Raw genomic sequence first — 17,029 nt, 5'->3', positions numbered from 1 at the left:
TACTGCTCTGACCCATTGTGGTGTTTTTTTTGTTTGTTTGTTTATTTTGGGTTTGAGGCATACCCAGTTTTGATCGGGGCTTAGTCCTTGGCTCTGCACTCAATGATCACTCATTTTAAAAAATTTTAAACCATGGTTTCTCATGAATGTAATTTCAACACCACGTCCATCACCATTGCACCCATCTCTATCCCACAGAGAACCCAGTCCTCTTCCCTCTCAATTTCCCACCACCAAATCAGTTGTGTGCATCAGTTTCCCTATTATGATCTTTATTGCTTTCTCGGTGGCACCTTTTAGTCCCATATGAGAGTGATTATTCTATATCTGTTCCTTTCATTCTGGACTTCACTCAGTATAAAATTCTCTCGTTACAACCATGTTGCTGCAGGTTCTTTTTAGAGTTGCACAGTACTCCACTGTGTATATATACTTCTTGACCATTTATCTGTAGTTGGGCATTTGTGGTGTTTCCATATCATGCCAATTGTACTAAAAGTAGTGATGAACATAGGTGTGCAAACATCCTTTGGAATTAATGATTTTGTGTTTTGGAGATTGATGCCAAGAAAGGTATTGCTGAATCAGATGAGAGTTCAATTCCTGTGTTTTTAACTAACCTCCATGTTGCTTTCCATAAATGTCATATCACTCCTGACCAATTCAGGGACCAGTATGAAATGTTGGGAACTGAAACCCAATGAGAATGGTGCAAGGCAAATTCCTTACATGCTTAACTATTTCTCTGACCCTTCACTATGGTATTAAAGTTATTTTTAGATTTTTCTTTGAACTTTTTCTTATTTATCATATCTTCACTCATTAATTTGTGTATTTGTTGATTTTGTTAATTTAAAAATGGGTTAGCACAGAATTAATCAGCATTTTTTATTTCATAACCTACAATAGTAATTTTTTGAAACAAAATGTTTAGCTTATCACTGATTTAATATTTTATTGAATTTCAGTTTAGCTTTAATCATCGATGTATGTGTAGGTTTCCCCACCTCCACAATGAATAAATAAAATAAAGACTTCTCTCAGACGTGGAATAAAGAGAAACATAGCAGAGATACAACCAAGTCATTGGAACGATACAGCTAAAGTCATTGGATTTGATTACTGCAGTGTATGACCACCTTACTAAAAAAAATCCATTTTACAATTGTATCGAGAAAGAAGTACCTAGAAACCAATTATCAAAGAAAGTAACAAACATAAATTCGAATTACAAATCATTGTAAAAATTAATAGAAAAATAAAAAGTAAATGAAAAACATTCCATATTCACTGACATAACTATTATTGTGAAAGCTAACTTTCCTGTCAAAACCATTTTATAGAATAAATGTAGTTCTTATCAAAATCCCAATGGCATTATTTCAGGACATAGAAAAGCATCACTAAAATTTGTATGTAAACACAAAATTGCTTTATTATCCAAAGTATCTCTATGGAAATAGAGTGGGTCATAATGTTCTCTATCTTTAAAGTATAAGTCTATAACAATCAGATTGTACTAAAGAAATAAAAGTGACATTCTGACAAATAGGAAAGAATTGAAAGCCTATAAATAAACCCTTAGGCACATGGAGGTTAATCTATGACAAAGGAGCCAAGAATACATATATTGAAGAAAGCAAAGACTTTTCAACAAACAGTATTTATAAAACTGGTAATCCACATGACAAAAAGCATGAAATTGGGCTACTATCTCACACCCTGCCCAAAAGTTAACTTGAAATGAACTAAAAACATCAATATTAAACTGAAATCCATACAATAAATCATAGGACAGTAAAGAAAACACCCATTGATGTTGATATCAGTGATGTGTTCAATGATTCTATGCCAATGACATGAGAAACAAAAGAGAAAATAAACAAAAGCAATGACAGCAAAGCAAAATGCTCCTATACTGCAAAAGAAACTATTACCAAAATTAAAAGATAGTTGACTAAAAGAGAAAAATACATGTCAACCCTTTGATTGTTAATTTTTCCAAGGGGAGGTAACCACACCTGGCTCTGCTCAGTGCTTATTCCTTGTTCTAAGTGATATGGGGAACACTCCTCTAGCAAGGACGACTGAAAAGGGGTCAAGCACATGCAAGGTAAGTCCCTAAAACTCTTTAATAAAGAATCTTGAATAATGGTAAGGTACTCCTGAAACTATCTGAGGAATTGCATGCTATGAATTAAAAGGATAATAACCTACAAAATATTTGTAAGATTTAATCCATATAGCAGGGATTCAGATTGTTAATTCAGATGGTAAATTTCTCTCTCAAGGGGTTCTTTAAAAGATATAATTAACAATAGCACTGTAGCACTGTCTTCCCATTGTTCATGGATTTGCTCAAGCAGGCACCAATAACGGCTCCGTCTTGAGACTTGTTGTTACTGTTTTAGGCATATCGAATACGCCACGTGGAGCTTGCCAGGCCCTACTGTTCAGGCGGGATACTCTCAGTAGCTTGCCAGGCTCTCCGAGAGGGGCAGAGGAATCGAACCTGGGTCGGCTCCATGCAAGGCAAACACCCTACCCGCTGTGTTATTGCTCCAGCCAATACAGAAGAAAAAAACATTAAACCAATAACTACAAAATATATATTTATAATTAAGATTCGTTTATTACCTTTTACCGCTTAATTTCAAACAACTCATTTGTATTACTCTTTGACTTTAAAACTGTTGAGTTTCACCTTTTTAGTTCTTTAAGAACTGTCTTTGATGCTTTATCAAAATCTAGCTCAAGTGTTTCTTGTTGCCCTATAAGAGTTGACTATTATAGCTTTGGCAAATGAGTTTCATCTTATGCTTAACTTCTATCAATTGGCAATGATTGTCTAAAGTAATGTCTTTTACACTTTCCCGAAAAAGACATATGGATGCCCAAAAAACATATAAAAAAGTATTCATCATCATTCAATTCAAAGGACAATGATATATCTCAGGGCAGGGCACATATGAAATGTCTGGAAACAATTACTTCTTGCTATCTATCCATCAAATACAAAAACATTTATTCAGAAAGATATATGTACATATACCTTCAATGCTGCACTTGGTACAAAAGCCAAGATATGAAAACAGCCCAAATACCCAATTAAAGATGAACAGATCAGGACACTGTGCTGTATGTACACTGGAAAACTATGTACCTCTAAGAAACAACAATAGTATAAAATTTACAGCAACATGACGGGATTAGAAGATATCTTGCTAAATGAAGTCAGAAGGAAAGGGACTGTTACAGAATGATCTTTCTAATATGTAGGATTTAAAGATACACAGCAAGATTAAAAATGGGGTTGTGGACAATGTCAATACAACAGAACTGATCCACACAACGGTGTTGGTAGGAGAGAGGGATCAAAGGGAGAGGTTCAGGGGTCCTTAGAGGAGAGAAGTGTACATGATGATGAGGTGTAGTGTTGTAAAAATAATAGTCCCCTAATAAAAATAAAATAAAATAATAAATTTAATTAATGCTGTTTATGAAAACTTACATTAAAAGAAGTTATTATCATTATTACTACTTAAATAATAATAATAATAATAATAATAATGTAGCATACGTCAATCACTGGTCTGTGGACCAGATCACTGTGGTCTGCAGGTGTAGAAAGGCTGAAAAACTACTAGTCTACCACCTTTTATAAGTGCCAGTCATTGGACATGTACGAGTTACAGTCCAAAGGTCTAAAATACAGAAGAATTCTGATCTCAAATATTTTATTAGGAAGAATTTCAAGTTCTGATTTAGTGACTAAGAAAACATTGATGTCCTTCATTAGCACTGAAAAAGAAAAGAGGAACATCGGGTTAAGAGCACTGATTTAACAATGATGACATATTAAAAAAAAAAAACTCTTGTAAAATGTGTCTGACACTGAATCAAAAATATGTATTTAATATTGAGTGACCTCTTTTATTTTTAAAATTATTTTATATTTCTTCAAATAGATTACAAGATTCCTGTGGTCAGGGGCTAGGTATAACTATGTCTCTATAGCTAGCCACATCTTGCCAAATAGACATCTGCTGATGATATTCAAATTTCATATTTTGCAATTCATTCATTACTTTTTTTCATAAACTCAAATTTATTCCTAGAGTCTTAAAAGATAAGAAATATTCAATACGACTCGGGGAACCTGGTAAAAGAAACCATAAAATTTAAGTAAATGCATTTTATTCACCTCCAAGTTCAAATGAAACATTAGGAATTTGGTAATACTTAAGTATTAAACATATGCCTACCAAATAATATACTGAAATGAAGAGAGCATAATGTAAGCAAGTATTTTAAATTGAGTTTAACATACTTCTATGAATTCCAAATGTATATATTTTAAAAATATATGTATATATATTTGTAATGTCCCAGATTTTTATTACTTTTTTGGTTGACTATCTTCTTGCACAAAAAAAGTGTTGAAGAAATGTGTTGGTTAGTTGAGAGTTACAGAGAGAAATAGTTCCATTTTACATTCTCTGTCCTGCTAAGCAAATGTATTTATCATATTCCATAACAGCTCACAGTTTGTTATACATTAACTACTCATTCTCTGTGCCAACAAGACTGTGCTGGAACAGCAAACGCATTTGGTGTGTTCATTTAAATGATTCTGCAAACCACAGGCTACCCAGTTGTCTAATGATAAGAGAGCCCCAAAGCCACCTGATCACCATTACAATCCCTTATTTTTTGGACTAGTGTGGTCTGTTCTGTCAGATCTCAAAACTGAGAAGAATGAGAAGAAAAGGATACCTCCAACATCATCATGAAAAAGGGTTTTATTAATCCCGGCACTAGTGATGATGTGCCTAGATTAGAAGGATGAGGGAATATAGGATCTGAAGTGCTTTCTCTGCTCCAAGACCAATGCTGGTCTTGGCACTTCTCTCACTCTAGTGAGTTGCAAAAAACAAGCAGGTGCTAGCAATCTGAGAAACCACATGCCAGCTACAGCTGCTTCAAACTGATTCAATTACATCTGCCTGAATAGTCCCAGGACATCAAACCAGTTGAAGAGACCCATAGGTTGTAAGGAGACCCCAGTCCATCCTGAGACAACCACCGGAGAATTTTCAGGTTTGGATTTCCCACCCAGGCACTGGGGGAAAATGTTATTTTCATTCTCTTGGAAACTAAATATTGGTTGCAGAGAGGACCGAGGTCCAGTGGATTTTCATATTTAAAAACTGACAGTGGTTAAGGTTTTAAGGATACCTTGAAACAGCCTGATTTTGTGAAAATGTTTCTCAAATCATTGAGTATAGCACATTTACAGAACATGCTCTTGGGATCAGGACTTCGCTCCAAACCTTGTTTGTACAAAAAGGGGCCAAGCAGCTGGGAAATTCTGGAGTGAAGTGTGTCCTCATTAGTTCCCATCTGCCACCAGAACTCAGCTCATGGCAAGTTTGGCTAAGTCCTGGTGTACTCAGGTCCAAATGTGGGTCAGTTTTAATTACACTATACAGAATTCAGTGTGCAGTTTTTAAATCCTTATTATACAGCACAGAGGACTGGGCAGCTCTCCAGCTAATCAATTTTTTAAAAGTACATATATAAAAATTTTAAACCAGGCTAAATAGACAGTGGGTGAAAAAATTCTTATAAATGAGTACAAGGGTTATTTGAGAGAATTATGACTGGAATTGGGTCATGAACAAGTTCTGCTTTGAAACTTTAAAGTAAGAAGCCAATGGATTCATTCACAATTTTGTAAATATAAGCAAGATACAGAATGCCTCTTTCCCTCTAGTGCGAATGAGTAAGACAGACTGAAGCAGGCTTAGAGTCGACATTTATAGGAATTTGGCTTTCATACGCAGGATTCTTCCTTATTTTTGCCACTGCTCAGGTCTAGTTCGGTTTAATGTTCTTGAAAGAAAAGAGAGAAAAGGAGGGCAAAGACTTCCTGAGAAGTTATACGCAGGGAGGGACACGGATCTCAGGGCCATTCACAAAAACTAGGGCCAGACTCAACCCATGCAATCTCCACTCGGGATGTATTCTGTCAAAAGTCATCATCAGGTATAGAAGAGCTAATATATGAAAACATCAAAGTTTTATCAATGGAAACCTAGAAATGTAGATAGAGGCAGTCTATTTTGGACATTTATATGGCAACATAATGCAGCTTCGGATGAATAAAATATCTTCTGAGACAATCCATAAGATAAAATAAAAGTAAGAGCCTTCAATGTTCAACGTATCTTTCTGACTTTGGGCTGATTTGTTATGAAGCTCATCCATTACAAAGGTAACATGGAATTTGGGGTTTAAAATGAGCACTGAGCTCAGATAGAGAAGAGAGCACCAAATGAAGGGTGTTGTGAGGACCCTCCCAGGGTGGGAGAAGCATGTTAAAAGTAGTCTATAGACCAAACATGATTGCCACTCAATGCCTCTCTTGCAAAACACAGTACCCAAAAGAAGAGAGAGAGAACAAGGGATAATACCCTGCCACAGAGGCAGGATGGGACGGGGGGGGCGGGGGGGGGAGGGATGCTGGGACCTGTGGTGATGGATAATGGGCACTGGTGGAGGGATGGGCACTTGATCATTGTATAACTGAAATCCAAGCACAAAATTTGTAAGCCTATAACTGTACCTCATGGTGTTTCACTAATAAAAAAAAATAGTAAAAAAAATTTAAAAATCATCAGAACTATAAATAAAGTATAAAGTTCTGAGTCAAGCTAAAAAAAAATAAAATAAAATGAGCACTGAATATTTACTCATTGCTTGATCTTGGAAATATCATTTCCACAACAAATTTGGTCACATCATATTCAACTGACGGTTTTGCCTGATCGATGTCACTGTTGTCCCAAAATTCTAAACGGGATCATTTATGTACTATCGGTTTAATTTTTTCCTTACATTTATAATGGAAAAACAACAACTAATAGATTTTAAAATATAACATATAAGAAGAGGTTAATATACAACAGTACGGGCTGAAGAGGTTAATATACAACAGTAAGACACTTGTCTTACATGCAGCCAACACTGGTTTGATCTCCAGCACCACATAGTGTCCCCTGAGCACTGCTAGGAATGCTCCTTGAGCACAGAGCCAGGAGTAAACCCTGAGCACGGAGCAGTGTAGCAAAAAAAAAAATCAGAACTTATAAGAGCCACTAAAGTTAAGTGACAGTGACCAAATTCTGATGAGCTGAATCTATCCGCCCCCAAAAGAGAGGTTAAACTCCCGAATAGTTAGTAACTCAAAAATGTGACATTAAAAAAAAAATAAAAAAAAATGTGACATTACCTCAATATAGGGCCTTTAGAGAGGCAAGAAAAATAATTAGAACCTTAATCCAACATGATTATGCCATTATTTGTAATTATCAAAACGAGAAATTTGGACAAAAACAGGTAAGAGGGCAGATGACGTGAACAAACTCAAGGAAAAGATGGCCATCTAAGCGTCAAGAAAAACAGCTTGAAACAGATCTCACGTGACATCCTGGAGAAACCTGTTTTCAGACTTCTGGCCTGTGATAAAACAAATTTCTATTGTATTTTATCCATTTTTTGAGAGTTTGTTATGGAAACTCTAGAAAAGAAATTCACAATAAAGATAACACAATTTTTATTATTCAACAATGCTTGACTTATCAGTGCCTAACTGTAAACTTGACATTACTCAAATCAATCTTACTACCTCTGCTATGTAACGTTCTACCCTATGTATTTTTTTTTATTTTTATTAGTGAAACACCATGAGGTACAGTTGTAGACTTACAAATTTTTGTGCTTGGGTTCAGTTATACAATGATCCAGTACCCATCCCTCCACCAGTGACCATTCTCCATCATTTCCTTTTTTTTTTTTGTAATTTTTGTTAGTGAAACACCATGAGGTACAGTTATAGATTAACAAATTTTTGTGCTTGGGTTTCAGCTGTACAATGATCAAACACCCATCCCTCCACCAGTGCCCATTTTCCACCACCATGGGTCCCAGTATCCCTCCCACCCCCCAGCCCCCCCAGCCTACCCGGCCTCTGTGGCAGGGTATTCCCTTTTGTTCTCTCTCTCCTTTTGTCTACCCTATGCATTATCCAGTGACTTTTTTCCTTTCTTTTCTGATACATTTCCAAGATGATGTGGTCAAAAAAACCTAACCAAAAAAGTTTACTACAATTAAGATTAACCTAGTTTCATTAAAGATAATAATAACTATGAATTAATTAAATATGAATTAAATCATAAACATAAACTAAAATTATTTTATACTGTTAAGGAGTTTGTATGGGAGAGGCTGAGTAATTTTACCACACTTTTTCTTTCTTAATAAGACCTTATATAACCATTGACTCACTGTGACCTATGTTCACTAAACCTGGAGCTGCTTAGATTGTGACAATTTTGTCAACAGACCATCTTCAGCTTACTAGGATACATGTACTTTACATTTCTAAATTAGAAAGTATGGGTTCTTAATTGTTCGCAAGTGATAGATTTTTAAAAGATAAATGATAATTGTCAAGAGTTTTATCAACAGTCTTTCCATTGCAAGACACATTTACATAGCCAGCGATCCTTAGAGTGAATGAGACTAACCTCATCTTAAATTTTTCTTGAAATAGTTCTAACATTCTCCAGAAATATAGCATGTATAGAAATTAAGATCTTGTCACTATCTTCAAAGATATAGCTTTTTTAAAAATTATTTTTGAATTAAAATTTATTCACTTCCTATTTGTTTACAATCCTATGTAATTTTCAGGAGTGCCCCATGCTTCCTCCAGAATATTAAGGTTTTACTAACATTTATATGTTAACAAAAGCAAATATGAACATTGGAAGTTGGGTACTAAAGTATCTTGTATACTACTGTGTGTTTTAATCTTTGCATTTACCATCTAAAAGTTAGATATTACTACTTCTGTATCATAAATAAGAAGACCTGAAACTGAGTTATAAAAAAATGAAACCTCGGTCAAGTATGCTACATAGGTACCAACTTGTGAAATTAGTCATTTTAAGATTCAGCTATTTGAACTATGGAGGAAATATGAGCTCAGACGAGAGATGAATCTAGATATTATAGAAGCACCACTAGATTTCCAGATTCTAATTTATGTAAGATGCTAATAGGCTCCTATAAATCATCTAAACTGACATAGATAGTAGATATCTTGCAAAACATGTTTATTCTTATGAAAATAACAATGCTATCCACAGACACAAACTAAATGCTTCAATCAATTTCTCTTAAATTAATCCTATTATAAGAATACTTGAAAGCATTCTAGATTGAGTATGATGACAGCCTGTTTTGTGGTGAGTACTCCAGCAACTTGACATAGTCCATTTACTTCCTGGAGATAAGCAATCAACATTACAATCACTGGTTAGATTAAAAAAATAATATTTTTCCATACAAGATATTTCATATTAGACAAAGAACTGACATCTAGTATCTCTGCCTCACCAGATGCAAAACTCTGAGAAGTACATGAACTTTTCTGAGTTTGTTTCATCACTATGGATAAAGTAAACAGATCAGCAATAAGGTCCCTTAAAGTTCTATCAATGCATTATAACTATCATCTCTTTGAAAGCCCTGAAATGAGGTGCAATTTGGATAGAATGTTTTAAGATTAAAAAAAAGGTAATAATATCCACCTAGGTCAGAACCCTGCTTTCAGGCAAAGAGATGGTAATTATCTAAATTATGATAATTTATCATATGATGTGATAAATTATATAATTTATGATATCAATGATGGTGGCAATAGAAATAATAGTAAAGTATTAAAATTTATTGAGCATTTGTATGTGTCAAGCACTAAGAATTTCACTAGACTGCCATAATGTAACAGAATATACAGTTTAATCTACCACACCAAAGTTCTGGACAATACTGCCCTTGACAGTGGACTCTTAATTATGGTGTAAATTAAGATTCAATTCAACCACCGGCTGGAGAGATAGCACAGCGGGTAGGGCGGTCGCCTTACACGCGGCCAACATGGCCAACCCGAGTTCGATTCCTCCGCCCCTCTCGGAGAGCCCGGCAAGCTACCGAGAGTATTCGATATGCCAGACACAGTAACAACAAAGTCTCCAATGGAGACGTTACTGGGCCCGCTCGAGCAAATCGACGATCAACGGGAGGGCCTTTTAAGATTCAATAAAAACTATTCCGAGAGGGTCCAGAGAAATAGGCAGTAAGACATTTGCACACAGCCGTCCTCAGTTCAACACCTCATACCTGCATCCTTGACACATTTGGTCCACTGAGCACCACTAGGAGAGATCTCTGAGCACAGAAACAGGAATACACACTGAGCACTGCCAGTGTTACCTTCCCTCTCTCCCCACAAAATTTCAGAAACAAAAAGCAAAAAGAAAATGCTCTTCTATGAAATACAATTCCAATGATCAATCTGATGCACAAAAATATGAAAATCTTAAAGAAGTTTGGATACAATAGAAACTGGTTCTCTATGCAGCCTCTTAAGTTTAGATTGCCACACAAAATAGAACTCTTAAGAAGCCCACGTAAAGTAAATATTAACTGCCATATTTTGACTATCTGCATTTTGTCTCTTCTTATTCACAGTTTAGTGAATAACATGTATATATATATATATATAGAGAGAGAGAGAGAGAGAGAGAGAGAAATGAAAAGTTTCAATACTCTTATGTAGCAAAATAGAGGTTATTTCATAATATGATATTAAAATGTTGGAAGGAAGTCAACGCCCTTTTCACTTTTGTTTTCTGAGGTAAGTTCACACTCATGCAAAGAGAGAGAACACAAAGATGCTCAAAAAACCCACTACATTAAACTATAACACAGATTTGCTTACTATGTTACAAAGTATTTCCAAAGTACTAGGTAATATGCATTGAATGCCTCAAGTCTTTGTGTACAGTAGAGACATCATTTTCTCTTATATAGCAAAAATGAGTACATGCCAAATAGCAAAGAGTATTTACATTAATTATAACAAAATAGTTTCTTGTATACTCATTTTATTTTTAGAAAGGATTTTGTCAGTGACATCTTTGCCTAATTAGAGGTATAATAACTAAAAACCATTACGAAATATCCAAAATCTGTAACAAGTAAAAATTTTCTATAATTATTCATCTCTCTTTCTAATGTAGCTCCGGAAATGTTTTATTCATATATGCATTCATTCAAAAACTTTGAGCACCTATATTTAAGTAATTGGCAATAAAGAACTTTGGACCAACCCTACTTATTAGCTTTGTTTTGTACTCCAAAAGTACTTAATTCATATGATGGTGATTTATTTTTGAAAAACATATTTGAATGGATCAATAAAAGAAAAACTTATACCAGCTGTAAATTTTATATTACTGAATATTGATGGGATGCCAAGTTCTAAACAGTTATATGTTGCTAAGATAAATACTGATTTATTGCTAAATACTGATGGCTTTAAAAATACGTGATAGTTATGACATAATGTAAATAATGTATGTCATTTAAATAGGTATTCACATTGTAAAATTGGTATTACAAAATTAGTGACTAAATTCAATATTTTTCAAATTAATTTCCTTTTTTGTTTTGTTTTGTTTTTCATTTATTTGGGGATCACATCTGGCACTGCTCAGGGATTACTTTTGGCTCTGCATTTAGGGATCACTCTTGGTAGGCTCGGAGGACCATATTGGGTGCAGAGGATCAAATCATGGTTGATTGAGTGCGAGGCAAAAGTCATAACCCCCATTCTATTTCTCCAGCCCAAATTGACTTCTTTTGCAGTTCTAGAACTTTGCCTAGCCTGTGTAAGATACAGTCAATAATAGATTACATTAAAATTTATAAATATTCAGGGAAAAATAGAGATATCAACAAAAAATAACATCAACATTTCAAAAGAAATACCAAGTAAATATAATTTGAAAAGTGAAAAGGTAGTACTATATAGTCTTTTGATCCAAGTATGAAATGTAGTTCCTTTTCTAAGATGATTATTTTTCACTTTTTCCCTTTCTCACTCAAATACAACAGACACATGCACAATAAAAGAAAAAAATCTTAGACTATATCCTTATATTTTCTGAATGTGCCCCATGTGTCCACTAATAGCCAAATGCTTTCAAATCTGTTCAGCTAAATGGATCAATAACTATATCCAGGCTCACATCATGGGTTTGCCAACATGGTAAAATTGCGCCAAAAAACACAATGTCTCCACGAGGACAAAAATTATTATCAGCTGAGCTATCAAGGGACATCTACTCTCCTCAAGCATCTTTTAGAGAAGGTAACATACACATTATTTACACACATACACACATAAACACACATTATTTAGGACAAGTCAGGACACTAAAATATCTGATAAACAGAATGAAGATTTTGTAGAAAATATTTGGGAGCTCAAACAGTGTTTTATAACAAACCAACATAATAGCTCCAGATCTATATCAAGTAAGAATTTTCAGATACAGAATACACAAAATACATAAAAGCATAAGCAAACCACTAACAAGCTTCTCTGTGCTCCCACTCATAAGACACAGCTGCAAGCAACAATCTAGCAGGTGCAACCAAGCTTTTGAGAATTCTTGCCTGTTGCCCGGGAACCACAACACCGCATGGTTGAGATTTTAAACAGGTGCAAACATTTTTTTCCCCATTCTATTACTTGAGACAGTACAGCAGACAGTACATCTGCAGCCCATCTTTACCAAAAGCAACCACAGAAAAGTCTAAAACAGCAAAAACTAAAAAAAAAAAAAAGTTTGAAAATAATGTCAACAACAGTGGTTTGCAATACTTTGATCCCCTATCAGCAGCTTTAATAATACAGTTCCAGAAAACACTCTTTAATATTCTTTGCCAGATGAATGCTTTGTAATTAAAATTATTCTGCTTCATCAAATCTTAGAAATGTTTATCTGATTCTTACAAAAGAGAAAAATTCGAAGTATGTATAGAATGCACTATCCTTTGAGAAGCTGTCAATATTTATATAGTACTCAAAAATTAACATTTTCACATGATGAATTCCATAAGAAATTTTAACGTAGAAAATGTAGTAATTTGTCAGTTAATACATAGAATTACATAACTGTAGGTAATTCATATACATACCTGTGCAGCTATTGGGCACAGACTTGCAATTTATCATGCATTCTGAAAAGAAAAACACATACATCATGTAAGTAAAAATTACTTTTCTAAAGGAAGCCAGTAATTATGAAGATATGATTTCTACAGTAAAGGAAGAAACACTAAAATATTAGAAGAAGTGAAATATTTTATATCTGTATTTTCCCCACAGTATATTTTAGATCACCTTAAATGTGTATGAATACAGACACAGAATCCTTAGCAATGTTATCAACAACAAGTACCATCAAGGGACTAAACTCACCACAGTCTCACAAACAAAATGCTTTCACCAGAGAATGAAGCAAACACTTAAAAATGATTTTTTTTTGGTATTCTTCCAAGATGATTGCCTTCCTAATACAAATATGACTGCTACTCTCTAAAAGGAAACCACTCCGTTTCATTTGCACTCAATTTGGATATAACATTAGTAAGCAAGAACAATACATTTACAGAACTGTCCACAAAATGCACAAATAAATAAAAATAAACTTTGAATGTTCATTAATTTCAAGTTACAAAAGCAACACGAGATTAATCCTACACGAGAGAATATTAAAGACAAACCAGATAAAATTGCTTCAAACCAATTCACTTTGAGATATCTGCCAATGAAGTAGGTCCAACAGAAGTAAAGTATGCATAATTTACAACTGACCCTGAAAAACAGTTGCATGTATTTGGGAACTATTACATATTGTCCAGAATACCATGGCCTTTAAAATAATTTCACAATGCTTTATGAAAGCAAAGTGAAGTGTTAAATTAATAAAACCTGAACATAGTATATGGCAGTAAAATATTAAAATTAGTAGTTCTTGATAATACTTGTTTAAACTTTGTGGAGTTAATAATCAGTTTTGATGACAGCTTGGTGAAATATCATCTTCAGACACTCCTAAAAAGAATGTGTACAGCTACACGTTTTCTGAAATCTTTATGTACCACAAATAAAAAGTTCAAAATTTGACTCCTTAATTTTAGTTCTAGGAATGTATCTATCTTACAAACCCAAAACATGGAAATATGTGTAAAAATATTTTATCATACAAAAAACTAAGAGCAAATTAAATGTCTAAGTCACTTCAGAAAGGAAAATAATGCATTGCCCACAAAATATTTTGCAACAATTCACCAGGCACCTTTTGGCAATGTAGAATCACAGAAACATAGTGTTCTGATGATTTGAACATTATAAAATTCTATGGATAAGAAAAGTAAAGAAAAAACACCCAGAAATAGTGACAATTCTGTCTGTGTAATTAGATTATGGCTATTTGTTTTTAAGTTTCATATATCATTAATCTCTACAATAAACACTGTTTTCATAATAAGGAGAGTATGTAAGTAAACAGGGCAGATAAAAATAAAGTGTTACAGAGCTATACATAAATAACAAATCCAGCGTGCTTACGTGTAATACATTAACTGAGCTACATGTAAAATATGTTGAGTATACCAGCAGTGAGAAACTCGTAACTCTAATTCCTCAGAGACATACAACCTGGATCTCTCGGAACCACTGCTCTAGAGTCTGCACCAGCAATTCAACAGCACATTTTTAATCATATTTTAAAACTTCTTTAATTATGCAGTGAAAAGATGGCAAGTACAATTTAGGATTGCAAATCTGTTCAAACTACTACAGATTAATTTATTCACCAAGTCAATAATATTTGATGAGGGCCTATTACATGCAAAGTGTGGTATTTGGCATTTTGATGTCCTAAAAAGTTAAATTATAACACAATCTATCTTCACAGAGCTAAAACTTTTTGAATTCTAAAAATGTTTACATATGTATTTCTATTAAGGTATAGAAAACTAAAAATTTTTGAGTGTAAAAACTACACAGAAAAACAAAACAAAATGTACATACATATAACTCACAGAAAGATTTAAACATAATATAGTTTAAAGTACTTGTAAAAGAGTTGCTGTATTTTAAAGTAAAAAAAAAAACAACTTTGTCCTTTTAAATTAGTGAGCAAAAACTAGGTAACACAAAACCTGAGTAACCATCACTTGTAAAATGTCCTAGTAGCTTATTTTTTTTCAGAATTTAGAAGTTTTCAATATGTGATCTAATTTTACTAATGGGTAATATTATAATAGGATACCGGGAATCACGGAATATTTATCCAATCTCAGTGCCAGATGTGTAAGACTGTTCCAGGTTATCTAAGGCCACATAAAACATACGCATAATTATTAACAGGCTACAGTAATTTATTGGCAACCAAAATAAATTAGTTACTTGATAACCATGCCAGACACTTCTTAAATCACTTGGGGTGGCGGGGGAGGTGGGGGAGGAGGAGGAAAGAGGAGTTAACAGATTAGGGTTGAGGGAATTCCTACCAACCAAAGGCGGTGGTAGTGATTATGGGGAGGGAAGGGGAAAATATGTTTGTTGTGCAGATAAAAATGATTAACTTCTTCCAACAGTAGTTCGTGTGGCCTGTAACCATAATATGTTTGTCCTTCTGAAGCTAGATGGTTCTGAGGTTTGCTCATGGAGTCAGCTTGTGTGAAGCAATGCCAAGCACTGAGAGAAACTATTCGTGTGATCAGTGATCTGTGGATCTGAGGCTCACGGAGTTCTAAGAAGCCAAAGAGTTATAAGAAGAAGGATGGTGGTTAAGTGATTAGCTTTTGCTGATGGGAACAAAATTCTAATTTCCTCCCTTGTAGTGTGTGACCTTGTGTGAGCCTCATTTCCCATGTCTATATACTGATCAGAATCCCTATACACACATTAGCACAGAGCCTACAATATCGTAAATCTTGCTAAACTAAAGTTATTGGTAGTATCCTAGCTGTATGAACAAAAGGAGAGAAGTTTGATGCCTAGGGCCTAATTTACACAGAAAGTCAAAAGAGAGGCAGACATCTTATTAAAGATGTCGCTGTATTTCATGAGCAGTCATCTAATAGCAGTCAGAGGCTGGATCTTCACAGGAAGTCTCTGAATTCAAGACTCTATCACACTATTAATTGCCACAATAAGAAACCCTACTCTGACTTATAAAGCACAATTTCTACTACCGAAAAGGAGGCAGTAAGATCTAAGTAATAAGTGTAACAATAATGCCCATTTTTCTAAGTGAAAAATGAAGGCCAATTTTCCATACTTAATGGAAACAATCAGTAAATGGAAAATAAGAACAAAATGATTGTAATTATTTAACTGGAAATAGGCCAAGGTGTTGTGGGCTCCTTTACAATCACATGTGGGCAGCATCACCTTTTAATGTATTCTAAGACCTACAAATGACCTGAGCTCACATGTCATGCAGGGCTTGCCAACAGAAGCAAAAATATTATAGTCTGTTTCTCTTTTAGGACTCAGAATACACAACTGAAAGTATATTGATATTGTTCTAGTCCTGACTTTAATTTGGAGGTCAATACAAATTCAGAATTATTAAATAATATTGCTGAAGCCCACATAGATTATATAATTCCCACTATTATTTTGCCATGTGCAGGTGAAGTTACTACTAGCACCAGTCCATTGGAGTGTTCCCTGTAACCATGTTTGGTTCTATATAAAGAATTTTTCTAATACCTTATATTTCTAGTTTGTGCTATGTAGGAAGATTGAATAGGTTTAATTCTGTGTTTTGATGTAAAAGTAAGTTGATCTAAACCGTCAGTTTGGGCCTTCAAAGGCAGAAGAACGTTACTAATGGTGCCTCTTGATTCATTAATAAATGTAATAGTTCATTTACTTAAGAAACTGAAAATGATCTTGGCTGAGTCTGCAGGGGAAATGGCTTCATAGAAGAGCCATGAACGTAAATTTAGACATTGCCCCTGTGACTAAACTTCCTTTGGAATACCATAAGTTCTTTATGTTTTACTTTTTATTGATTAATTGATTGATTTT

At 34.3% G+C, this 17,029-nt stretch overlaps 1 protein-coding gene across 5 annotated transcripts in view; it reads right to left on the bottom strand.

Annotated features, from left to right (window-relative positions):
- The window catches only part of ZBTB20 (zinc finger and BTB domain containing 20), a 903,174-nt gene that overhangs the window by 654,022 nt on the left and 232,123 nt on the right, over positions 1–17,029 (bottom strand). For all 5 annotated transcript variants that reach the window (XM_056109442.1, XM_056109441.1, XM_056109447.1 and 2 more), the window contains one exon: positions 13,117–13,158. The gene's annotated coding sequence lies outside the window, so the exon portion shown is untranslated. The remainder of the gene's footprint in view (positions 1–13,116; positions 13,159–17,029) is intronic.

This window comes from Sorex fumeus, unplaced genomic scaffold (assembly GCF_029834395.1).
Source record: "Sorex fumeus unplaced genomic scaffold, SorFum_2.1 ptg000265l, whole genome shotgun sequence".
Classification (NCBI taxonomy): domain Eukaryota; kingdom Metazoa; phylum Chordata; class Mammalia; order Eulipotyphla; family Soricidae; genus Sorex; species Sorex fumeus.
Note: the sequence above shows the minus strand (reverse complement) of the source record. Positions and strands in the feature narration are given on the sequence as shown.